Source organism: Pseudopipra pipra, chromosome 1 (genome assembly GCF_036250125.1).
Source record: "Pseudopipra pipra isolate bDixPip1 chromosome 1, bDixPip1.hap1, whole genome shotgun sequence".
Classification (NCBI taxonomy): domain Eukaryota; kingdom Metazoa; phylum Chordata; class Aves; order Passeriformes; family Pipridae; genus Pseudopipra; species Pseudopipra pipra.
Window position 1 is genome coordinate 105,103,175 of NC_087549.1, and position 25,839 is coordinate 105,129,013.

At 39.3% G+C, this 25,839-nt stretch overlaps 1 protein-coding gene across 1 annotated transcript in view; it reads left to right on the plus strand.

Moving 5' to 3' along the window:
- The window catches only part of CNTNAP2 (contactin associated protein 2), a 1,027,914-nt gene that overhangs the window by 963,917 nt on the left and 38,158 nt on the right, over nt 1-25,839 (plus strand). The window lies entirely within an intron of this gene.

Here is a 25,839-nt window from a genome sequence, read left to right on the forward strand (position 1 = left end):
GGTTACTCACATCAAGAATCAATTATTCCCAGCATTTACAATTTGTGAGGAGGGCTTACTCCCCCTTTTCTGAGATAAAGGGGTGTTAATGTTATTTCTTCTAAGCACTTTGTACAGAGTGGTTGCTTAAACTTCAGTGAGGGTTTAATCCAGAAAACTGTAAATTTTTCTTTGTTTAGTGGTGTAAAATATTAATCTATGAATCCCATGCACTGATTTTTGAAGTGGAAAATTATTTGACCACATAACTAATGTGCCTTTTTGAAGATACACTTTTCCATTTGTTTTGTTTTTAAAATTTAACATGTTGAACTTCTGTGAAAGAGGAAATGAAAATCCTTCAAAATGTTTGGTCAGCAAGAGAGTCATGAACCATTTTCTGGTACTCTCCAAGTCGGTTCTGTTGATATTACAAAAGATGAGGCAGTCTAGCTTTGGTCAATATCTGGGAACAGAGTGCATTCTCACCTCATCGCACTTAATTAGAGCAGTTGGACTGGAGCTGACTGTCTGACTCAGCCAGGCTCACGGCGTCTTCATACATTAATTCAAAGTGAGGAGACAGAAGTCTTCAGCCAGAGCCTTCAGAAGCTGAAATAACTCTGCAGGAAAGGAATGGGATTCCTGGCACTGAATATTTAATTTTTCTAATAGCATGGGATTATATTAGCACTTTGCAAATATGACTCTTTTGCTTTTTCCTCTCTGCTTATGTTACTGTCTTTGCAAATAAGACAAAAGAACAGTAAGCAAAAGAACATACCAGTACCAAAGTAAGAAAGAAACACACAAAAAATCCTTTTATTCTTTCTACCAAAGCAAAATCAAACTTCTCTGCAGAGAGATGGATTTCCTAATGTAAAAGTGTTGTGCAACTGACCATGTCTACTGTGCAACTCTCAGAGTGATGTTGAATGAGGGAAGAGCACAGCTAACACGGTTACCCAAGTGCAGCAGTTTGAAGGGCAAAGTAGACATAGAATTCTGTATCTTTAAAGCCTCTAAATGTCCCATCATACTGACTAGGCATGTTTTAGTGGCCCAGAGGGATTAAAACCAACAGAAGATCTGGATACATAGATCAAATTACAATTTGTACCCACCTGCAATTACATTCTCTAAATGGGCAATATGGGAGTAGCCTCCCATTTCATTGCTAGTCTGGCATCAGTTGCATTCACTTCCTGTTGTTCCCATATTATGCAATTCTCATTTGTCATCAAAAATGAATGCAAGGCCCTATTTTTTAAGACAGATGGGTTTTTGAAAAGCACTCTGGAAGAATCTTACTAAGAAACTGATCTTCCATCTGTCTTATTTCCATTTTTATTAGTGTTATTTGCATAGGAGCAGCTTCTTCTGCCACAGATGTTCTTGCTGTGATAGATAGTTTATTTGCTGCCCATCAGAAATGATCTCTTGTACAACACCTACCCCAGTGCAACATCACTTTCTGCTCTAGGTGTTACAACAATATAGTTGATTAATAAAATGTTGCCTCATAACTGTTCATAATATTTTCTGTAAAGCAGGAGGGTCAAATCAGAAACAACAACAACAAAAAGTAATTGAATTGCAGTTGTAAACAGGGAGAATTTCTTCTTCTTTAGGTTGAGGTGTTTTCTGCTTTCTTGAAATAATTTCCAAAAAATGCTGGCTTGGAGAACACTGATATAAAATAATTTTAACCTTCTGGGAAACCAGAGATAAAGGCATTTAGTATATAATTCTTATTCAGGTAATGTATTATGATTTGAGGAGTGAAATAAACCTGAAAGAGACAACAAAGGAAAAATCCTGTTTTATGTGCATGTGTAGTAACAAAAATAATAGCACTAGAGAAATGCAGGATTTTATAAAAATGAATGAAAGGTAATGGTAATGTCTCAAGGAAATTCTTTAATCTGTTATTTAGATACACTTAGGCTTTAATGGCTGATACAGACAAGGTAAGAGGGGAAAGCTGGCTATCTGGATGACCAGCTGTAAGGAGAAAAAAACAAAAATTAGACAACATGACAGGAATCTACATTTTCATTTAGGCTAGAACTTGCAGCTCATTCCTATGGTAGAAGAGAGAAGAGGCTTGACTTTTCCATTAAGTATAGTGGGTTTGGATGCAATACTCAGGTTTGTCTTCACATCCTTTTTGGAGACCTACACATGTACTGTCATGGTCTGTACTTTATTACTAAAAGTGGAGTATTTCTTTGTTGTAATATGCATTCATAAAGAATTAGCTACGCAAACACTACTTTTGTAAAAGTATCATTCTGGTGAACAGAAGTAATTTGAGAGTTTCTTAATAGGATATATGATTAACCACAGAAACACCAAGATCAGCCATGAGTTGCTCTTGAGAAAGTGTCAGGGAGGTAAAGGAAATGTGTTTCTTGTCTGTTTTTTATCTCCAGCAACCATTCCAAATTAAATTATATCTTTTCAGAAATATCTAAATATCCACTTGGAAACAATTGGCATAAAACAAGTCATCTATAACACAGGTTATCAATTTCAGAACTGACAGCTGTACCTGCAGCTAATCTCTGTAGGCTCCGTTTATGTCTCTGCCTCAAGCTAGTGGTCTTCAGGTACTTCCAGTTAGAGTAGCCAAAAGGGACCTTTCAGGTCTCCCTTCCTTCTTACAAAGCAGCTGCCATCACTCTACAGCTAAAGAGAGATCCTAGAAATCAACCCCAGGGGCCTGGATTCTTTTCTTAAAAGGCAGTTTCCTTGATAAATAGTGCTAGAAAGTCCATTTCTGGATGTGGGTTTTTTTCCTGGTGTTAATGTAAGGATGTTTTATTGTTCCCTGACTGGAGTTTCTTTGTTTCTTTGCCGGGATATATGGTGAAGATATAATTGGTCAGGAGACATTTCCCTGGATTCATTGTGACATTCACCACCTTGCACTGATGGAAGGTAACACCATCTTACATCTAACCAAGTAATTAGTTTCAAATGTGTAAAGGAGAGAACATAAAAATACTGCACAAAAAGGAGATAAATGACATTGCTCACATGGTAAAGTATAGAAATGAGAACTCCTTTTTTTTTTTTTTTTTAATGGAATCTCTCTCCACAAATAGCAACCGAATAGTAGGAGGCAAAAGTTCAAAATCCTTTGAATTTCCAGCAGGGAAAATGGCAATTATTCCAAGAGGTAATAATTCTTTACTCCTAGATAAGACACTTTCTTTTCTGTAGAACAAGCCTGGCAGTTTGATGCTTCAACACTTGGAGCTGAATAACAGCAATGACCTACAAATTCAGCTATTCATCTCAGTAATTCATCCTACCAAAGCCATCACACACTTTCAAAACCAGCTTCAGAGTCCATGTTTACACACAACTCCAGAGTTTTATCACTTAGAGGGTTTGTTTCATGCTGATGAATGAATATTTCATCTCTTTGAGAACATTAACCATCATTGAAAAGGGGGCTTTGATAGCCTTTATTAAAAAATTCTGTAAAGGACATAGTCATAATTGATGCTCAGTTTGAGTATGCTGCTAGACATTGACATCATCTGGTGGGAAATTAATGCTAATCAAGTAAAACATTGAACCAAAATACCAGTTTAGAATTAGATCTCTGATACTGTAAGGTATTTTGCTCAGCTCTCAAATTTGGATCCTAGAAAACAGTGCAGAGCTGTAAATAGATCATGAATAACCTAAAAGTATTCTCCTGCACATCTTTGACATGCACCTACTACTACTTCATGATCATAATGAGGTTAACACTTCATTATATATGTTAGCAGTGTGGTAGTCAGAGCTCCAGAGTTTGAGCTTTGCTGCTCTCCTTCATCTTACAGTGTAGGCAGACAGTCTGAGAGAAGGGTAGCTTAGCCTACTTTCACTGATAATGAGCAGAAAATAGCTAGCATGCAGAAAATTCTTCCACTAACTTACTTCAAAGTAAATGCCTGCTGCTTCATTTCTGAGCACCAGTATTAACATTCAGTACTGTAATCTCAGTGAGAATACATATTGTCAAATTAGGAGCCCTCCTCCTACAGTAGATAGCGGTTGAATATTAAAAACGTGCTTTCCCCTCCATGAGTCACATATGAGTTCTCACACAAAAATATAACATCTGGACAATTTTCCTTCTCCTGCTGCTCCTATATAATACTATCAGCCTGGTTGAAACAGCTCTGGGATTTAATATTGTCTGTCTCTCTGGTCTCAGATCCATCTATCTGTCAGTAGCCCACTCTTTGAAGTGTTTCAGGTAAAGGAGGAAATGTTCCAAAGCTCTTCTAGTTAAAAACCAACCAAATAAAAAGTAATTTTTTTCTTTTGTTTCAGACCTTTGTTTTTTTATCTGTCTGGTTTCTCTGAGAAATCCTACCTACATGCCCCATTCAGAAAGCACTATTTCCCATCTACAAGTCTCCCATCCAAGGGACATGATAAACACTTGGAATTCCCAGAACTTCTGAGGCAGAAATGAGAGTAGCCCAAGTGAATTTTCTCTTTTGCTTGAGAACTAGAGAAGAGAAACCAAGAATATCCATTGATGCCATTTGCCTTTCAGCATACATGCTGCATCTTCTTTCCATTTTTCAGAATATTGTGGGATTCAGCTGCTGCAGCATTGTCCAGCTGGCAGCTCCAGAGAGGCAGAAGGTAGACCCCAGACAAGCTGGACTAAATTAGATGCTATGGTAATCACAATTGTCATAAGTATAGCCAGCTCTGCTCTTCCAAAAATTAGACGGAGTCATTTCCTCCCACTGACTTTTCACTCTCAACTTTCAGGTGATTCTTCCTCCCTCAGGCCCTATCTCATTTTTTACTGGCAACTGCCTTTTCATTTCCTGTTGCGCTATTCTGTGTGAGAAGACTTCATTGATTACTAGTCTTCAAATCTTCTGTGGGCAGTCAACAACTCCAGAAGGTCAACCACCTTTTTTTCTTATGGTCTTCTAGCATGCATACCAGCCTGTAACAGGATGCAGGAGTCTCCTAAATTCCTAAATTATTAAGTTCTTTCCCTTGTGCTTTAATATCACAAAATTGTTTCATATAAATTGTTCTACAGGATCTTGCAGAGAAAATTATCCCATTCCTTTAGAGTTCCTTCCAAAGTATGCATCTATTGGCTCTGGAAAAAAAAAAAAAAGAAAAAAAGGAAACAAAGAAAAAAAAGAGATTGCAAGAACATTTCATTTAGTTAAATAATCAGCCATTCTGAACCGATTATTTGCACAAGTCTTATCTGACATTTAAAACCATGTGATAACACTATTTAAAAGTAATGGAATAAATTGAAAACTTAAACTTCAGTAATTAGAGATACCTTTTCCTAACTTCTGTATTTTGTTGAGGTGACATCTTAATTATACAATTTTTCCCTACCACAGAAAGACAAAAACTATATCACCTGTACAGTGCAATATCTAATACTAATTTATTTCAAATGCAGCTGCTTTAAAGGGTCAAAGAGAGGAACTGAAACATGATGAGGACATCAATAAAACTTGCTGTTGGCCCCATAAAATAGATAGCAAAATCGAAGGGCCCAGAGCACCTTCAAGGCTTGTAAAATATAAAAAAAAAAAAAAAAAAAAAGTTGAAAGTAGAGCACCTTATAATTTTCCTCCAAGTATATTTGAAGGAAAAATAAAAAATTAGAAGTCCCCTAAGATAACAGACAGAATTGACAAAAAATTGCCTTTATTAAGCCATGGCACAAGTCTTAAAATTTTACATTATTTTACCTAACTTGGTCAACTTCTGCCCATGGCTCTAGATATAAAACATTCACAAATAATGTGAATATGCACTAATTTTTAAAACAGAAATAGCTACAGAAATATCATTCTGGCCAGATTGTTTGGGCTGAGGGTGCAGATTGTCAGGACAGGTAAAGAAATTATGTCTAATTCAAAACTCATTCATTGTTTGACAATAGAAAAAAAGCTCGGGTTTTATCTGACACTTGTAAAAAAACAACCTGTAGCCTGACCAAACTATTGCAATTGAAACTCTCATCTTTGGTCAGATGTTTATAACCTCTCCAAAGAATTGTATGCCTGCAAGTCTGTGGTCTGATTCAGAGAAGTTGCAGACAGATAAAAGTGACTTGTGTCCCATGTTTTAGAAGATCACTGGGATCAAGTCAAACCTCTCCCTCCACAGCTGTAATACTAGTTTTCATTCCCATCATTAATAATTTGAAGAGGTTTGTGCTCTCTTCTTGTCTGCAATGACCTCTTATGCCAGAAGCATCAGAGGTGTCCTAGAGCCTGGAGGAAGTTTGCTCAGATTTCTAGAGAATCTTGGAAGAGCAAGGGATGTGAGATCTTCTGTAGTCTGAACTAGATAGGAGTTTCATGGTATGTGCTACCATGCCAGAAATAATAAACCTCTAAAAGGAATGTAGGGCCATGGATACAATCAAAGTGCTGCCCTAATGCACCTTTGCACACTGGGGGTCAGAGCTGCCTTAGGTCTGGACAGGTTTCATTCTCTCAGAGAAGCCTGGGCCCGTCCATGAGGTTTTAAGCTGTCCAGATTTTTAGGATGAAATATATCTCAGCTGAAAGGCTCAACTTAATCTTTGCACAACTAAAAACTGCTTTGATCCACAGACTTAAGTAGACCTTATATAGAATGTAAAGTAAGTCTATAGTGCAGTGCTGCCGTTTGCAGAAGAAAAAGTAACCTGTTCTGCAAAAGTATATTCAAGACACGGTAAAATACACATGTTCCTCAAACACAGGAAAAATGTGAAGATAAGATAGTCTTTTTGTAGAACCTTTTATAGAACTATAAATTCATAGGCTAAATTATTCATGGTGAATAATTTGCTTAACTCCCACTATCATAAAAAAAAAAAAAAATTCTGCTTAGCCGGACCTTTGACTGTAGGCTTCTTTACAGCACCAAAACCTAACTGCTGACTTATTCCAAGTGTTTCTGCCCAGCAAATTTTAAAGTTATATATGCACTTTTTAAATAAGCCCTTTCTGATAGATACAGTAATATATTCTCCATCTGCATATTTCAGGGAACAGTTAAACACTATTAGTTGTCATGAACATGAGAAGGAACTCATTCAAAAGATTGATTGTGTGATTTCCAACGGCTTCAGCTACATTCATGCTGTAGATAACATGAAGTTGTATCAGTGACCTCTCTTAAAATTTGCCCTAGGAATAAAGCCAATATCACTCGGCACAAACTGGTTGTCCCTGGTTATTTGCATGGTATTACTGTGTGCTTAGAACGAAGACACAGAGAAGCAGTCACCCCAAACCCAGCACTGCTGCTTGCTTTGACTCAGACAGTCACCAGTAATGAGTTACAAACATGCACTTTATTTAGATTTTTGCATCACCTGTGTTTTTCATGTGCCATTTTATACATGGTGAAACATATTTAAGCTGAGTTTCAGACTGACACAGTTTCAAGCTGAAGCATGTCAGTCAATCAGCAAAGAGGGGAAGAAAGAATCTTGCCCCTTGTTGAAGGGAGAAGTTTTATATCCAAGGAAATGAAACAAATTGTTTTCATTTAGTAATTCAGATTGTTTTCTGGATCAGATACAGTAGAAGACATTTTGGAGGTAAAGATGGAAAACTATCTGAACCCTGACAAGTTTTCAGTGAGGATATCTACTATAACAGCTAAAATTTTTCACCAAGACACAGGGTCTGAAAAGGCATGTATGGTGAAAGATGGTGCTGATTCTCTGAAGGAAAGTATTTTTGTGGTGTGCTATGTGATGGAGGTTTTAAAATTGTTCTGTCATGTCTTTTTTTTCTTTTTCTTTATTTGGTCTTAAAATATGGCACCTTATTTAAATGTTTTTTAAAAATTTTAGAAGTTTCAAGGCTGTTTTATAGTACTAGGGATAGGATAGGGTAGGGTAGGATAGGATAGGATAGGATAGGATAGGATAGGATAGGATAGGATAGGATAGGATAGGATAGGATAGGATAGGATAGGATAGGATAGGATAGGATAGGATAGGATAGGATAGGATAGGATAGGATAGGATAGGATAGGATAGGATAGGATAGGATAGGATAGGATAGGATAGTGTAGGATAGGATAGGATAGTGTAGGATAGGATAGGATAGGATAGGATAGGATAGGATAGGATAGGATAGGATAGGACAGGATAGGATAGGATAGTGTAGTACAGTACTAGGGACAGCATGGTTTTTAAAGAGCTTCCTGAACAGTGACAGTCGATGTCACTAATGGCTCCTCATGCTGCAGCTTGTTGTTTATTCTGATACGAAATCTGACATATTAGTAGCAGTGTTATGCCATTGACCATGACAGTCACTGATCCTTATATTTAGATGCCATAATAAAACTCTATTTAATCTGCAGTACAGTGACTAGTTCATAAATACCTCATTTAATTACAACAGGAATAAACTCACAACTTTACAACTTTGTCATGAGATTCTTTGCGATACAGTCAATAATGTGACTGATGAAGCTGGGAATGGACTACTATTTCTGTATCAATTAAAGCAGGAATAGAGACTTTCTTTACATTTTTCATAGGTAACATCTAAAGTTTCTCTCTAATTTAAATGTAGACAAAAATACGCATTTAATTAGATAGTAACCAAATTTGACTTCCTGGCATCACAGGATGAGAGTCAAAGGTTATGAAGGACATGCAAAGGCTACTGAACTCTCTGATAACCCATCCTCTATATATGAAGAGCATATGGAGCATATGGGAAAAACCAGCAGCGTATCAGTGGCTGAAACTGATCTGAGTCTAGAAGTACGGAAGTGTACTGGTGACTGCAAAAGCTGCAAGGGAAATAGAGGGACATGAACTTCAAATACAGCTTCTTAAGCCATTTTGCTTTCTCTTAGGCAAACCCAAACATCACTTTGCATGCAGCAAAGGAACTGACATCATCATTTCACAAGGCACATGACCTTGACGAGTTTCTACGCCAGAATGAGAAGGCAGTACTTTTAAGCGATATTGTAGCTTTATGTCGGCTGAAGCAAATAGCATTTTAAACTGGCATACTTTCCAGTGCTTTCTTTACCTTGAGAAAGAAGCCTATGCAGCAGCTCTCTAGTAAGTGCCTGCAAGCTTGCAGGACTCCACAGATTTCTCTCCATTAATGCATAGAGCATATCTTAATTGCTTAAGTCTGTTATCTTGACTTTGCAATAGTGTCCCTCCAGGGATGAAGGAATGCCTGGCTGGCAGCTCAGTTTGCATTGCATCTGGTACCTGGGTATTGTTTGTGGTGTGCCACATCCTTTCTGCTGAGGAATACACTGAAACCAGTGCATTGATACTTATGAATGACCTTTTTTGTTGGAATTAGAACGATGGGCTGCATCCTGTCCTCATACAGGAAAATAAAAATCAATGGGAAATGTTAAGAGCTGCGCTGCATTTTCACTTTATTCTGAGGGAATCAGAGAGGGAATGGGGAACAGGAAGAGTGGGACATGGTGACCTTGACAGACACCCAGCTTGTGTTCAGACCTAGATATCTTCTCTTTCTTGTTTCCTTAATCATGAATTATCTAGTAAGGTGTTTATCACAGTGTTCAGACACCATCCTCTATTCCCAGTGTGATTCCTTTACCAACAGTGCTGCATACTCAGCTCTCTCTGCACTGGTTTTGTGGCTTTTCAATGGTGTGAATGGCACCTACACACCAAATCCATTTCTATCACTTCCAAGCTGGCCATTTCCAGTCCTTCCTTAAGATTCACCTATGATGGTTAATTTTTTCAAGAAATTTATCTTTTATACAGTTGTCAAAATAATGTGTTCAGTCAAATTAAAATCCAAATTAAACATAAGCCAAATCATAGTATAGGGCAGACAAGTACAAATTCTCGTATACACCAGTTCCCCTGAATTTGTCACCAGTTCCTAGCCTGTCTGCCTTTGAGCTTTTCCACAGCTCCATTTGAGAGCAACAAGCTTAGGACTCCTCTTATTACTAAAAATTGTACTGCATTGTAATGCTTCAGTTGATTTAGCTTTCTTCAGAGTAAAAGAAATTTGGGGAGTTTTCTTCATATACACACTTGTTATAGGCTTCTTGCCTAGACCATATCTCCCTTCTCCTCCCACCCTCATCCTCTGACTGCCCTTATTATCCTCCTTCCTTCCCTCTAGCTCCAACTCATGCATAAATTTGCATCAGGCATATTTTATCTCAACAATACTCAAGTCAGGCTGCACCCTTTCCCTACAGTTGGATTCAGAGTGCCATGTCTCTGTTGCTCTGGACCCAGCTCCTTCTCCCCTCTGCTCTTACACATTTCAGTAGCCCTCAGGCTCCCAGGCACCCAAAGCTGCGGTGTGATCAGTAAAGCATGGCCAAGCGCTGCAGGTCACCTTTCTCCAGGCTCTTAGCATGAGGAAATGCTCTTCTTCTTTTCTTCCAGAACTCAAATGGAAATGGTTAAACATGTCTATGTTTTGAAAAGTAAGTAGAAATTATTATCAACTGGTTAAACAAATTTCTTTCTGTGAGAATTAAGCAGCAGGGGTGCTTTCTGAATATCAAGTTCTTAATGTGAATTTGGGTAAATGTCTCTGGAGGGGGCGGGGAAGGAAGAACCAAAGGAACTGAGGAGTGGCATGGGAGAAGCTGTGAGAAAAACAGATGTAGGGAACAAAGCAGTGGTGACAAGTCAACAGTGCTGATAAGCTAGAAAGCTGGTTTATGCCAGATGCCTGTGCATCAAACAGGAATGTCCCAGTCTTGTGATGCCAGATTGGAGGACTGTACAGCTTGGGAAATGGCACTTGATCAGCTGTCCATGGGAGGTACCAGTTTTTCTTGTTTCTTTGAGTTTTTCTTACCACCTGACCATGAGTCAAACAAATGAGCAAATAAGATAGATCCATCTGCTTCTTAATTAGTGTGGATTGGCTTCTGTTCCCTAACAAAGTCAGATCTGTCAAAATGCACAGCAACTGTCCAGGCTGAGCATATGACAATTTGGCTTCAGCCTGTGCTGCTTTCACAGATCTCAAACTGAGGGCATCAAGGTTTGGGCTGGCACATTTCCATCTTCTTGGACCTCTAGTCGTACTAATTCAGTATAATGGACAAAACTAGCGACACGCTGCTCTCTCTCTCCATATGCAAGGACAAGCTGATGAACAGGATGGTATGATCACTGCTATATGATCACTGCTAACCTTGCAGCAACCTCTTCAGTTTGAGCAGCTGACAGAAATCCTCAGCTCTAACCACCAACCTCACTGCTATTTAGCTGGTTAACAAACACATCAGCCAGCCTTTTAAGGCAAACACATCAACTTGTCACAGATTTTCTGAGACAAAAGGACAGGGTTCTCCTACATTCTAAACCCCTGCAATATCAATCTAGGCTTCACTCTTATTATCTAGACTGCTACCTGAATCAAACTCTTCGTGTTATTAACTAACTGGAGACAGGGAGGAAAGAAATGAAAAAATTACCAATTTAAATATTTTCTAGTTTTCAGATGGACTCATCTGCAAAAATCCCTTTTTTTAAAGGATATTGGGGATTTCTTGTTGCCAGTATTCAGCTCCTATTTCAGAACTTGGTGGTAAGCATGCTTAAATACAGCCTTTTACAACTGTCTATGTAAAGAGTTTCCACAGATGTGTACCTACCTGCTTGGCAGCTGCTGAAAGAGACAAATTATTTTTAAAGGTCACCTATCATGTTCCATTTTTCCAGCTCTTCCTCTGACTCGCATCCACCCAGCAGCCCAGAAGATACTCTGTACAGGTTGCCTGTCATTCAGAAATCCTGGACAACTCACCATTGTGACTGTGAAATTAAACTCAACTTTGCACAGGCCATGAACTGGAACACACTGTGGCTACATTAACAGACACACAGCTAAATGTTATGCCCAATAAATTTAGCATACTCAGAATATTTCAGCCTCACTGTACATCTGTTGATGTGTCAGACTACATGCTTTCTGTGCATTTTAATGCTGTCAGATGTTTGAGCATCACAAAGCTTGCTATATTACAGTGGAATTACCAGCAATATTTAAAGTATTTCTTTTTACCAGTTTCAGAGTGGGGGGAAGTATGGGTAGAAAGAGAAGTGAAGATTTTTAGGGCAAAACAATCGTTAAAGATTTGTTTTTTCCTCGGCTTAAATCAAACTGTTTTGATCAGTAAGAGTGCACTGAAGAAGGGAGGAAGCCTATGGTATTTTAGAGGGTTTAGTACTTCAGTTAATTTCAACATGGAGATCGTAATGAACAACACTAAGATTTCCCAGCACAGAAATTCTCATATATGCATATGTTCTTGGAGTTCCAGAGGCTTCTCAAGAGGCTTCCAGATTTCTGTGAAGAAGTCTTCTGGTGTGAGGCGGGTGTCTTGACAACAACCATCTTCTAGCCCCGCCACAGTCTACCAATCCATGTGACCCAGAGGCCTTAACCAACCCTGTGATGCTTAAAATCTTGAAGAAAACCATTTGTGCTTGATCACTGTGATTTGAAAATATCTGAAAGCAGCAGTGTTCTTTTCAGACAAAAAAGAAAAAAAACCAAACAAACAAAGAAACGCAAAAAAAAAAAAGAAATAGAGAGTTGATAGGGAACTGGTAGACATAGAAAAGAATAAAAGATATAACTGATGATAATATTTTGAATAAAACAGGAAAGAAGGAAACAACTGAAATGAGAATGAAGAGGATGTGGAAAAACAGTAGTGAAAAAGGAGGGTGGGGAGAAAACACTGAATGGGAAACCATAATAGATAGGTGGTGACCTCTATCACATAACTAGCATCAAATACTTGAACAGAAAGCTCCTGAGGCCTGGGAGGCCAAATATTTATTAAAACACCATAAGGTTTACTCCAGATAAGCCATCAAATTATACTTAAAATCTGTATTTTTTAAGCTGACTTAGCAAAAACTTCTGCATATTTTGTGGAGAGCTTTTTGCTGTGATTCCTCTTGTCTTGGAGTTTTTCCATTTAATATTAATTCTCTGGTGTCCTTCTCTTAGTCATACTGCAACTGATTTAGCACCTTAGGACAGCAAGGATTTGACTTCTCTGTTCTAATAATTTAACGTGTATTTTGTGACTAAAACTACTTAACACATTAGTCTTGAAGAATCTCAGTATTAATCATTAATCTTAGTTCTTAAAGAGGTTGGGGTTTATGTGGTTATTTTTATAGTTTTTTAATATAAATATGTAAGCTATAATATGTAAGCTAGAAATAATTTCAAATACAATTATACCAAGCAGATTCTAGAAGGAAACTGATTTCCTCCTAGAATGTGTGCATGCATTCAGTTTATTAACACTGCATCTTCTTTATCAATTCAAATACTATTTCTCATTTTCCAGTGAAATCTTATCTGAATATTCTTCCATTCCAGAGATTTTACAGTTCATGCATTTCTTTATGTATTAATTAAATTTCTAATTTTCTATTTGGGTCTGTGATTTGGATCCAATGTTTTGCCAGCTTATTCAAAATTACGCTTTTGACAGGAAAGAATAAATTCATTCCTTGGAGAAGGGAACAATGTCTTTAATTATCTGATTTTCTTCTCTTTGGTATCTCATCATAATCCTTTATTCCTTTTTACCCTCAGTGCATTGTTTTAGAAATTGAAAAGGCATTAATAAAATCACACAATGGTTTAGATTGGAAAGACCCCCAAAGACCACCTAGTTCCAACCCCCCTCCCATGGGCAAGGGAACCTTCAGCTTAGACCAGGCTGCTCAAAGCCCCATCCAGCCTGGCCTTGAACACTTCCAGGGATAGGGCACCCAGAACTTCTCTGGACAACTGGTTTCAGTGCCTCACCACCCTCATAGTCAAGAACTCCTTCCTGATATCCAATCTAAATCTCCCCTCTTTCAGTTTGAAGCCATTCCCCCTTGTCCTGTCTCTACATTTCCCTGTAAAAAGTCCCTCTCCAGCTCTCTCACAGGCCCCCTTCAGGTACCAGAAGGTGCTCTAAAGTCTCCCCAGAGCCTTCTCTTTTCCAGGCTGTACAACCCCAACTCTCTCAGTCTGTCTTCAAAGTAGAGGTGCTCCAGCCCTCTGAGCATCTTCATGGTCCTCCTTGGACTCAATCTAAGAGGTCCATATACTTTTTGAGGGCCCCAATCCAAGGAAAAAAATCGGCAAGAAATAAATCTCTTCATGACATGGAGCTGCAGCATTTCTATTCTTGTCAAGAGACTTCAGGCACTCCAAATGAAGTAGATTGTGCTAATATTGTCTTCATATTGTCTTCATATTGTCTTCATATTGTAGTGTGCCAACCAGAGGTGTTTCTATTCTGTGAATTTTATCTGGACAGTCAGGAAGTGTTTGGAAGAATATTTGTGTTTCCTGGGTTGTCATTTCATTACCTCCCCAGTTGCTTCTGCTTTTGGACAATAGCTTAATTTTTTCCTCATCAGCAATGTGACTTTTAATTTTTGTGTGTGAAATATCAGTAATAAAAGCTTCTTGCATTTGCGGAAAGCCCTGTGTTACTGTAGGACTGGCCTGGTTTTGAGTCCTGGCAGATGTTGCTCTTCCTTACACTTTGAGACGTTGTATCAGTGCTATTTTGAGTGGTTCACAGTCTGATCAGCATTTGACATAGAGACTTTTTCACAGTTTTGTGTCCCCTACACATTCATCTACTCTTTTCACTTTCCTGCTTTCCTGCTGTACAACTGGGACATGGCCCATGCAACAGTCTAATCCAAGCCTCCCTGGTTACAACTTTGTTTTGCACATGCAAAGCCTTTTAATCAGGTTGTTCAGGGGACTTCCAAAGGCTTCTTGAAATATCCACATGATCAGCTAGTCTCTGTCCTGATAAACTTGTTACAGAGGCAACATATGTTCAATAGGATGGAGACAGACAGTGCTGGAGACTCTCCTGGCAGGATTTGAAGGCAGTTGTGCAGTGCATTTGTGGTGTCAAACAGAATGATGTAGTAGAAAATAAACCAGTCTGCTAGTTTGGGATTTGAGATCCAGAGTTTTAGAAGCAATTCAAAATAGCACAATGCCATTTGTTGTTGCACAAACCTGCAGTAGTAACAAGGCAATAGCAGCAGTCTTCTGACTGACCAAGGAAACATGCAGCCCATTTGGTATGAGCTGTGGAGGCACCACAGGAGCTTTGTAAGCATTCTTCCATTCCAAGTATGTTCTACATTGTCAGTGTTGGAGATAAATTTTTCCTAAACAGGATATCAAATAGTTATTTTTAATGAGTTCTTCAATACGATAAAACTCAAGATTTTTTTAAACTTTTAATCAGGAGGAACATTTCATTTCTGCTTTTTTCAATATACTGCATAGAGATCCCTGGAGTTCAGTTTTTCTGACTCAAGACAGGAAATTATGCAGCAAACCCCTGTCTTACTGCCAAATCTGTTTCTTTTTATGAACTCTGCATATATATTACAGATACACTTTTCTTACCTCTTTTATCTTCTATTTATAGAGACAACCTGGTTTACAGTTTTAAAGACTAAAATCCTTTTTAAGCAGAGAAGCAAAGCTCTTGTGTGAGTTGCTTGAGCAATGTTGACCTTTGCAAACAGTCTCCATTCCTTGGATAGATAACTAAGTATGTCTTTCCATCAGGAGGGGCAAACTTCTCAAGACTCAGCATTCTGCTAAGGTGCTTGAAACACCAGGAAGCAAGAAATTTACCTCTGATGCACTGCTACAGAACAAAGGCAAAGAATAGCAGAAGAAATTTAGTGTACTGATTTACTTTAGCTCATGAAAATTATTGTCAGGCAAATAAAACTAGGAAGCATGTGTATATAATGACCATCACATTAATCTGTTCCCTATAACAGATAATGGCTGCTGCTTTCCCTTTATCTCTTGAAAAATCTGTTCTCTGACATACTAGTACCCCATAGAAGGGAAACGTAGTGCTGTAGAGACAAAACTGCACTGATTGATTGTCCTGAATTCACTGATTTGCAGAACAGCAAACTGAACAGGTGCTGCAGTGAAAGAACAATTGGCTTCCTAGCAGGCGATGACAAGTTGACTTTTCTTTCTTGCAGCAGATTTCTGGAAGTTCATTTTGGGGAGTAATCACTGTCATTTGGATCATCATATGCCAGTAATTAAGATGTGAATTTCATTCTCAATTGGATCTGGTTTTTGTATTTGCGGTGCAGAATAATGTCAGTGACTACTGACATTATTGTTGTCTGGATAAAATATATCCTAAACCTCACGAAATATTTGTTTTGTAAATAATTGTTATTTTCAATTATTTCTCATTGGATGATAAATAACACATCAGCTTTCAGCCATGACAGTATTTCAGATTTAGAGTCCTGATAAGTGCATGAAAATCTCAAACTAAGGCCCCTTATTTGTATATACTGAAAGTAAATTGGATCTGTATTATAAATCTGATCTAGCAATGATCCAGAAAATCTAAAAGCCATACAGTAAAATCATTGTAATTTGTAATTGGTTTACTTTGTTTATAAAGAAACAAGTTATTTTTGACATTTAGGTGGTGCCAGGAAATTCTTCTAGCCAAGGAAATCATATCTGTTTCCCAAATTAAAGTGTAAATTCTGAAAGAGTACACCGCTCACTCCAAACAACCACTGACCATGTGTTCAAAAGGGCATTGACTGAAGGTAAAGTAAAAATGTGTAAAACCTGTTTTTTGGGTTTCTACTCATAATCTCTGCTGTCAAGAATTAAGTTCAGTAACAGTCTTTCTTTTGGGGAGACTAGGAAAAATCTTGCTCCCAAATAATGCAAAAGCTCAAGCAACTGCCCTAGAGCTGCACTCATTTCAGAGAGGGACCTTCACCAAAGGCTGTGTGCAACAAAGGCATCATGAACAGAATGACCACCAGGCTAGCAGTCCCCCTAAACAGAGTGGAAGAATTGACGCTTTGGTAGGAATAACTATGTGGAATGAATATCCTGAGATCTTCAAAGTGAAATATATACAAAAGATCTTCCAGGTGTTTTTGCTGGCACTAAGTGCCTCCTTTCTGGAGGACAAAAGAATCACCTCCTTCACTTATGGCCTTGTCCTTCAACAACATAATAGCTTTTATACTTATAGTGTTCGTTTCCTAACATACAGAGGAAGAGCAGAAGTGACACAAACTCTTTCTGCAATTGTTCTATAACTATTTGCATTTATTTGAGAGGGTATAGAGCAATCTTACACTTCCAGTTGATACGAAGGAACAAAAGCACACACACCCCTCTCTTGCCATTATAGCAATGAACTGATTTATCACAGTCTCTGGGCCTCCTGTGCCATAGTCATTATGCCAACCTTATTGTCCAGGTGTTTATTCTTGAAACAGGAAAAGGAGACTGTTACTTTTCCCTGTTTGCTGAACTTTAAGTTACAGTTCCTTCAGTGACTAACACACATAATCGAGTGAGTGTTTAAGATGTATTTTTCATGTTGATGACTAGCTTAATCCCTAAAATTTAGAACCAGGTTTGAGAGCAGGCCTAGAGGGGTGAGTAACATCCATCTGGCTCCGTATTTCAGTGATGAAGTTCTTTGAAGATCTGAAAAAAAGTACTGGAAAACCTCCATTTAAAATGTTTTAGCTAAATCACAATCCCATTATATATTTTTTAGAATGCCCACAGGTTGTAAGTCAGAAAGTTCTTTTCATAGGTTTTTCCCTACTATCAAGTATGTCTAATTTGCTACTGAAACTGTCTTCGGTATGCTCAGAGCAATATCATTTAGCCACATGTTTCAGTATATTCACACTCACCCCCTCATCCACAAAATTAGCCTTCAACCTACAGTTCTTGCCTTTGGAACAATCATGTGCAGAAAAAGAAAAAAAATCAGTGACAGTTTGCTCAAGATTTCCAGGAGAGCACAGCCATTTCCCTTATGGCTTCCAAAAGGAATCTCCCTGAATCTGATTTTATTATTTAGGATCACCTCTCTTAACACAAACTCAATTGCCATATTAAGACTATATTTGCTAAGATGATTTACAGTGCTTAAAATAATTGATGAGTTTTCTTGTTTAATTTATGAAACAATTACTGGAGGCATATGCCACATGTGATGCAGAAAGATGTTTTCCTTAAAAATGTTTTCCAATGTCTTTTGTGTCTTTTTTTCTCATACCCAAACTATCTACCCACAAAGTAAAAAGAAATATTGTGTTACTCAATCACCACATGGTCCTAGAGTAAAAATGATTAATTGTCCATGGGGCTGCAGACCTCAGAAAATATGCTTCCAGGGAAGCCTAAAGCACAGAAATGCAAGGACACCCCAGCTGCTTGATTGCCCTTTGTAAGAGCTTCACCTAGGTTGCAGTAAGCTTTGAATAAGCCTTGTTACACTACTGAAAACTACTTTTTTGCAATCAGATAGCATGGTAGTAAATATGGTAAAGGTATTCATCTCTATTAAATATCCTGAGACTGCTCCTTATTTGTCAGCCAAGGACAGACTGAGACTTTCAACTCAGTATGCTATGCTATAACTTGGTGTTTTAACTTAATGGTAAAGCATCACTGTCTGTTTTCATTCTGTGGAGTGAAAATAGATAATATTTTTGGTTTTCCTTATCGCAAAAGAGAATGGCTTAAGCTTAAGTCTCAGGTATGGTATTGAGCCCAGTATTAGTTGGGCTCGCAGTGTAGCTTTTCTGTTGTCAGTTTTAACAGATCTCCTTATTTTTTCTAGCTTTCTATACCTGTAAGAGCAAATAATAATGACAATACTCTTGGGATTTCAGTCAGTGTTTTTCTTTTATTAAATAATAGTAAATGTGCTAAGTGAACATTCTTATCCCCATTTAGAGTCGACCAGTTCAAGTGACTTGTCTTGCCTCAAACTACTTGATCATTTGGCAGCTGAAAAAAACAATTCCAGCTCTGGTAGGCAGATGGCACTGACTATTTTTGGTACTGGATGGAGATAGAAGGAGCAACCTGGAGGTGTCTTCAGAAGGACACCTTAAAAGTGAAGCCAATGGGGCCTTTGTCCTTTGGCATCAGTTGAACTTGCATTCAGCATAAAGGAGTGTGATTGCAGAACTTTTCAGGAGGAGGGAGGGCTGTATAAGCATTCCTCTGCAGATGTCTTTCAATCATGTTTTCATAAATAGTTGAGGCATCTTACCTCAGGCACAGCACATGGAATAGTAGAAAATTTGCACACATTTTCCTCAACTCCAACCAAGCAAGCAATAAACATTCATGTAATGAGCTAGCTAGAGAGAGGCATTGATGTTCCAGTAACATCAAAGGAGGTGCCAAAAATAATACTGAAAGCAAGGTCATATCGCTCACAATCAAATCCTTGATGGAAAAGCTGAACATGCGTCTGGAACTGAAAGACAACATCAGGTGATTACAGGGTACTCATCATTTAATAATGACAGGAGCATTTAGTGAAATGGCTAAGCACTTGTGGTGAGTCCCAAAAATAATTCCACTCCCTTCAATTAGAGCAGCCATCAGTTTAAATATAGATTTCAGAGGGAGTGAGAGGGAACCTAGCTAGATAGCACCAGAAAACTCTAAGGCTTGTACTGAAGCACGACTTAAAAAACTGTGCAAATTGGAACAGGAACTGTAATATAACACAATGTACCTCCTCAGGTCACTTCTTGCAACCATTAGTCTGCTATACCTCTAAAAGCTGCTGACAGACACTTCTTGATATGCCTTTCTTGGCTCAAAGAGCTCTGTAGCTCTTTGTACCTTCTTAGGTAGCTTCTAATCTTCTAATTTTCTAAGCTTATGATCCATGACTTACTTCCACTAAGCACATGCTTTATTGATATTGTGGATTCTAATTTCATTGATTCAACATTGACACGAAGACACATGCACCTTTCTAAAATACAGTTATATAGTTTGACCAAACTTGTACTCGAAGTCTGAAATTTAAAATTTATTTAAGGAAACATTTTTAGCTATTAATTTATTTGAAGATTTCATGTGTTTACTTATTCTTTCATTTATTTGTTACTTATAGATTTCTGCAATGTTACTTCCACTGCTTTTATGAAAAGTGGTATCAGGCTATTTATCCAATAGTTAATCACATGATTTTTTTAACCAATTTTTAATTTTTTTGAAAGTACCTAAGAAACCTTCAAGTCTTCTGTAACTCCAGCACTTAAAGATCTATGGAATGCTGTAGGTAGACCAAAATCTTCAATTTAAACCCAGGAGTTCTTAGAGAACACTAACTTATAGGTTCATATAAGCATAGAATATGAAATCATAGAATGGCCTGGATTAGAAGGGATCTTAAAGGTCATCTAGTTCCAGCCCCCCTGCCATGAACAGAGACTCCTTCCACTAGACCAGGGTGGTCAAAGCCTCATCCAACCTGGCCTTGAACACTGCCAGGGATGGGGCATCAAAAACTTCTCTGGACAACTGGTTCCAGTGCCTCACCACCCTCACAGTAAACAATTTCTTTCTATTATCTAATCTCAACCTACACTCTTTCAGTTTGAAGCCATTCCCCCCTGTTCTGTCACTACATGCTCTTGTAAAAAGTCCCTCTCCATCATTCTTGTACGCTCTCTTCAAGTACTGGAAGACTGCAATTAGGTCACCCCAAAGCCTTCTCTTTTCCAGGCTGAACAAACCCCATTCACTCAGCCTTTCCCCATAGGAGAGTTGCTCCACCCCTCTAATCATCTTGGTAGACCTCCTCTGGACTCCATCCAATAGGTCAATGTCCTTCCTATGTTGGGAACCCCAGAGCTAGACACAGTGCTCCAGGTGGGATCTCATGAAAACAGATAAGAGAGGGAGAATCACCTCTCTCAATATGCTGGCCACACTGCTATTGATGCAACCCAAGACACACTTGGTTTTCTGGCCTGTGAGCACACATTGCTGGCTCACATCCAGTCTGTGATCCATCAGCACCCCCAGGTTGTTCTGGGCAGGGCTGCTCTCTATCTGTTTATCCCCCAGCCTATATTGATACCAAGGGTTGCCCTGACCCAGGTGCAGCACTTTGAATTTGTTCTTGTTAAACCTCATGGGATTCCCACAGGTCCACTTCTCGAGCTTGTCCAGGTACCTCTGGATGGCATCCCATCCTTCAGGTGTTAACTGCACCACTCTGCTTGGTGTCATCTGCAGATTTGCTGAGGATGCTCTTGATCCCTTCATCTATATCATTAATGAAGATATTAAATAACACTGGTCCCAGTACTGAACCCTGATGTAGGGGTTTGATTTTATTTGTCATTTTTGCCTGATTAAAAGGAATTGTCACATCCTCGTATGATACAAGCATAAAGTGTAGAACCTTGTTCTTTGAGATACAAGCTATTTTTACACATCCACTTCCATCCATGGATTTCTTCCTTTCTCTCCTCCCTCTTGCTGCTGTTCATTATCTCCCTCAGCTTTGACCAGATAGGCTTTTTATAGCACATACATCACATATTGAATATAATCAGGTTATGATTGTTGGTCCCTAGGCAACAACCATCTTCCAGGCCAGTGATAAAGTCCTCTTTACTCTTCTTAATGAAGTCCAAACTAATTACCTTATGTCATAGTCAGTAAAATTTTTAGAAAAAAAAATTCAATAATCTAATGATGCTTTACTATTGGCAGCATGAGATCCCAGCACAATCATCCAAAATTGAAGTTTCTAGGAAATGAGAATGACGGCATTTCTTCCAAACACAGCAGACATGTCTATCGTCCCCTTTCCATGAACTTTATTAGCATACATGTTGGGACACCCATATTTAAGATCATGCTGGTTTAAGTTATTCACCAACAGAAATCTGCCAGTGACATGTTCCTTCCCTACCAAGCTGTCCCCAGCATTCTGTAATTAACATTCCTGTCACGCAAATTGTCTCTCAAGAATGTAATTATAAGTGAGAATTTTTCATTCCCTTTGTTTATATCTCAGATTCAGAGCTTATGAATACAAGTAATTAAAAATTGATTCTGGCATGGTCTTTTTCTACTAAATTATTATTTTATACTTCCAAGAGGTGGAATAAATTCCCTGCACTGAGTTCTGTTCCTCTGCAGCTAAACTGCTTCCAGTACTTGGGTCAGCTCATTTAAATGTGGTCTGAGTATCTCTAAATTGCAGATTGTCATGCTGAGAGACCTTTCAGCTGTCTGCTAAGCTCTGAGTGCCTTCACTACTTCAGGTTGAACTACTGCTCACAAAAATTGCATATTGTCTCTACTAGAATTATTACAAACAACCATTCACCAGTTAAAGATTCCTCAATTACTGATTTTTTTTTCCATTATAAAAATGAGCAGGTCCATGTGTTACTTGTGAGGACTAGGGAAGCTCTCTGTGAGTTTTCTATGTTAAATATTAAAACAGACCAGGACATCATGTGCCTGTACAGAACAGGATCCAGTTTTGTTACATCAAACCTGACTTGGTTCAGAACAACCATAATAATGGAACTCAGTAGAATTACAATGGAACTGGTTTACAGGTCTCAAATTGCCTTCTCCAAGAAATACAGCGATTGTATGTACAGTCAATGCCAATTTCGTTCAATAAATCCTCCATTTTACATTCTTAAAAAGCCCTTCAGTCAAGCATTTACTGCTGCTTCTGTTGTCTCTCAGAAAAGATCAGCCATGCTGAGTTTCTAGTCAGGAGGCAAGCTACCCATAATTTTAAATGTTATGGTCATTCAGAGAGGAATGTACCTGCTGGTGCATGTGGTAGTGTTAATGAAATGTTATGGCAAATACTCTTGAAGATATATCCTTACTTACACAGCACAAATAAGAAGGGATGGGACCAGACCAAACTGAAGAGGCTCCTTTAAATGCAAACGCTTATAAATCATAATTCACACTTTTAAAGTGTATTTTTGATGAGTGTTCCCCTTTTAACACACAGAAAAACATAGAACCAAAAAACCCACTAAAAATATGTAAGCAGTACTGTTCTCCTGAAAATAAGAAGACGAGAAACTACTGCTTTTCTTCTGGAATATATCTATAAAATATTCTGTCTAAACTATTGCAGAGATGCTAACTCTGGTCATTTCTCTAGCAGTAAGAGTTGAATGATTCAGCAGTGACTTTGTGAAAGTTTTGCTGTTCTGCACAATATAGAAATGTCCAGGACAGGGATGGGATGCTGAAATTGTGAGTTAAATTGGTGTGGCTGTGATACTGTGCTAGCCGAATAAGGGTCTTAGATTAGCTTCTTCTGATGAATACTATTATCTCTTGTTTGACTTCTGGAGTGACAGCTTGCAGGTTTTGTGATCTGAGACTCTGGTCCTACATTTCCTCCATCCTGGTTCCTCCAAGATCAGTTATTCCCATTATGGTATACTCCTGGTAAAGTGCTATTTTTTTTTGCTTTACTCACTCACTTCTGGCTCCTCATTGGAAAAAAAGCTGAGCAGACGCATATAATGATCTACCCACTGGCCAGTTCATTACATTGTCATTTGCAGTGATACTTTTGGCCTGAGTCAGTGCTGGCAGCCTCCTTCCCCCAAGCAATGCACCATCTGCATCCACGCTGGGGTTCAAAGCAGAGATGAGCAGCAGACAGCAATTTTCAATCCCAGCCACCCCAGTGAGCTGCAGCCTATACCACTGTTGACTCTCTCCAAGTTGTATCTGCTTCTTCTGCCTTCCTCCTCTCCCTCCAGCACATTTGGTAGCATGGGTGATGGAGCAGGGATGGGAGAGGAAGGTGGTGGTGAAGCTGGGAGAGGCAGAGAGGGCAAGGAGGCACTTGCTGGTCTGAGGAGCTGAGAGAAGGAAGAGGTGGTCTCATAATCTCTGTGTTAATAGACAGATAATAGATGGATAATAGATCGATAATAGTGGTCTTGTAATCTGTATTAGATGGATAATAGGTAATCTCTGTGTTAATAGAGGGATAATAGATGGATAATATAGGGATAATAAGTGGTCTCATAATCTATGTCAGTAGATGGATTTTAACCCTTTCTTTTCCCAGTGCCTTGTAGGCAGGCTGCAGAGTCTTCTGTCATCTTAAAAGAGAGCAAGTGAACTCATCTCAGTAATTTTAACTTTTTTAAACCATTCTATGCAGGTTCTTATTTGGCTTTCCTCACACTTCTATGCGAGTAAATTAAAAGCAAAAATATTTTTTAACTATACCTTTCATAACCTATCAAACACCATAACAACCTTTAGCTGCATTTCCCCTGTTCGACATCACCGGTCCTTCATGCTGAGCAGCATCTTCTAGCAAGAAGCCCCGGGACCGCCACACCGCACCCGCTTCCCCCACTACCCCCCGCCCCCGCCCACTCCCCCTGCAGATCCAGTCCGTGTATTCCCACCCGCATCAGTGAGGCCGGGAAGGCTGCGCTCCGCTCCGCTCCGCGTTTTCCGCCCGCTCCGCTCCGCAGCTGTGCCTGGCGGGGCGCTGCTGCCGCCGCTGCCCCGCCGCTCCCGGCTGGGACTCCCGAGAGCGCAGAGGGCAGAGCCGGGATAGACGGCAGGTAGCCTGGATGCCGGGGCTGGAGGGCTGGGGAGGCTCGTCCTGCGGGCCGGGGGGCACGGCAGCCCGCGGTCCTGCGCCGGCTGGGACGCTCCGCGCACTTGGGACACTCGTGTGATGAGGTGGCGCCGGTTCTCAGCCTGGAAGGGGGCGGGAGGGACGCGGTGCCCGCGGCAGCGTGTACGGGGTGTCCAGGAGCCCGGGCGGGCGAGCCCCTTTGGCCGCCGCCGGCGGGGGAGACGCCGCTCGCCAAGTAGGTGAGCGCATCTCTGGTGCCAGAACAAAGCTGCGAGGCGTGTCCGGGGTGCCCGTCTGGTATTTGGGGTTTCCCGACCTTGTCTTACACGTTTTCTCTCTGCGTGGGGCTACGTTTAGTCGGGGGCTGGGGGGAAGAGGAACGGACAGCTCCAAGAGACGAGGAAGGGCAATCTGATTTAGATCATCTTCTGGCGCTGGTGCTGCGATCCACCTGTAAGTTTTTGTTTATTTTTTGTGCGAACTGGTTGTAAAAGAAGTAAGTTAATAAGCAGCCCTGTGTTAGACATGCCTGCTGTCTGATTCAGCCGATGCGACACGGAGTGTTTAATCATGTACAAGATTTAAGAAAATTGAGCAAATGGTAGTATTTCTTGTCAGTATAGCATCTTCAACTTAATGTCCTATTTTAATAGAGCAAGCATAATGAGATGCTAGGATTCTAATATTTTTTATATTTATTTTTATTGCAGCTTGATCAAAGATTTCCTTGTTCCTCCAAAGAAATCCATTAGGTTTGGGATAAGAAACACCCGAAGCTCTGCTTCAGTATTTGGGTGGGATCACTTGTTACAGCTGTTAACAAAGCCATTATACTGCAAATGGCATTGTGCCCTCAGATGTTACTCCAGCATATTATTCCATGTTTGGATGTAATAATAATGTAATAATGATAAAGCATGTTGGTAGTGCACAGTTTGGTTTAGGCCAGCTAGAAGTGTGCAGTTTACACCATCTAATGAGATGCAAAGGTAGTCTCTGAGTCCTTGCTTGTTGTCTGGTCCTGTTCTTCCATCATCACTCCACACACCCAGATCTGTGTTGTTTTGTCAAAATGTCTATTATCATTACCTACTGAATAAGACTGTGGATGAGCAGATCATAGAAACTGAAAAAAATATGCACACTGAGGACGGGTATGTAATATTCTGTGTCTGATCTGAAAAACAATAAATGCCCAGTTAAGCTATACATATTCCTTACTGTTTCTCATGGAGTGTGATAAATTGAGAAAATAATTCGAGTTGATTAAGAGGAAACAGTGAAGGGTCAATATGACCTCGAGAGAAAAGAAAAACAAGTCGTAAAACTTAATTGGGCCCC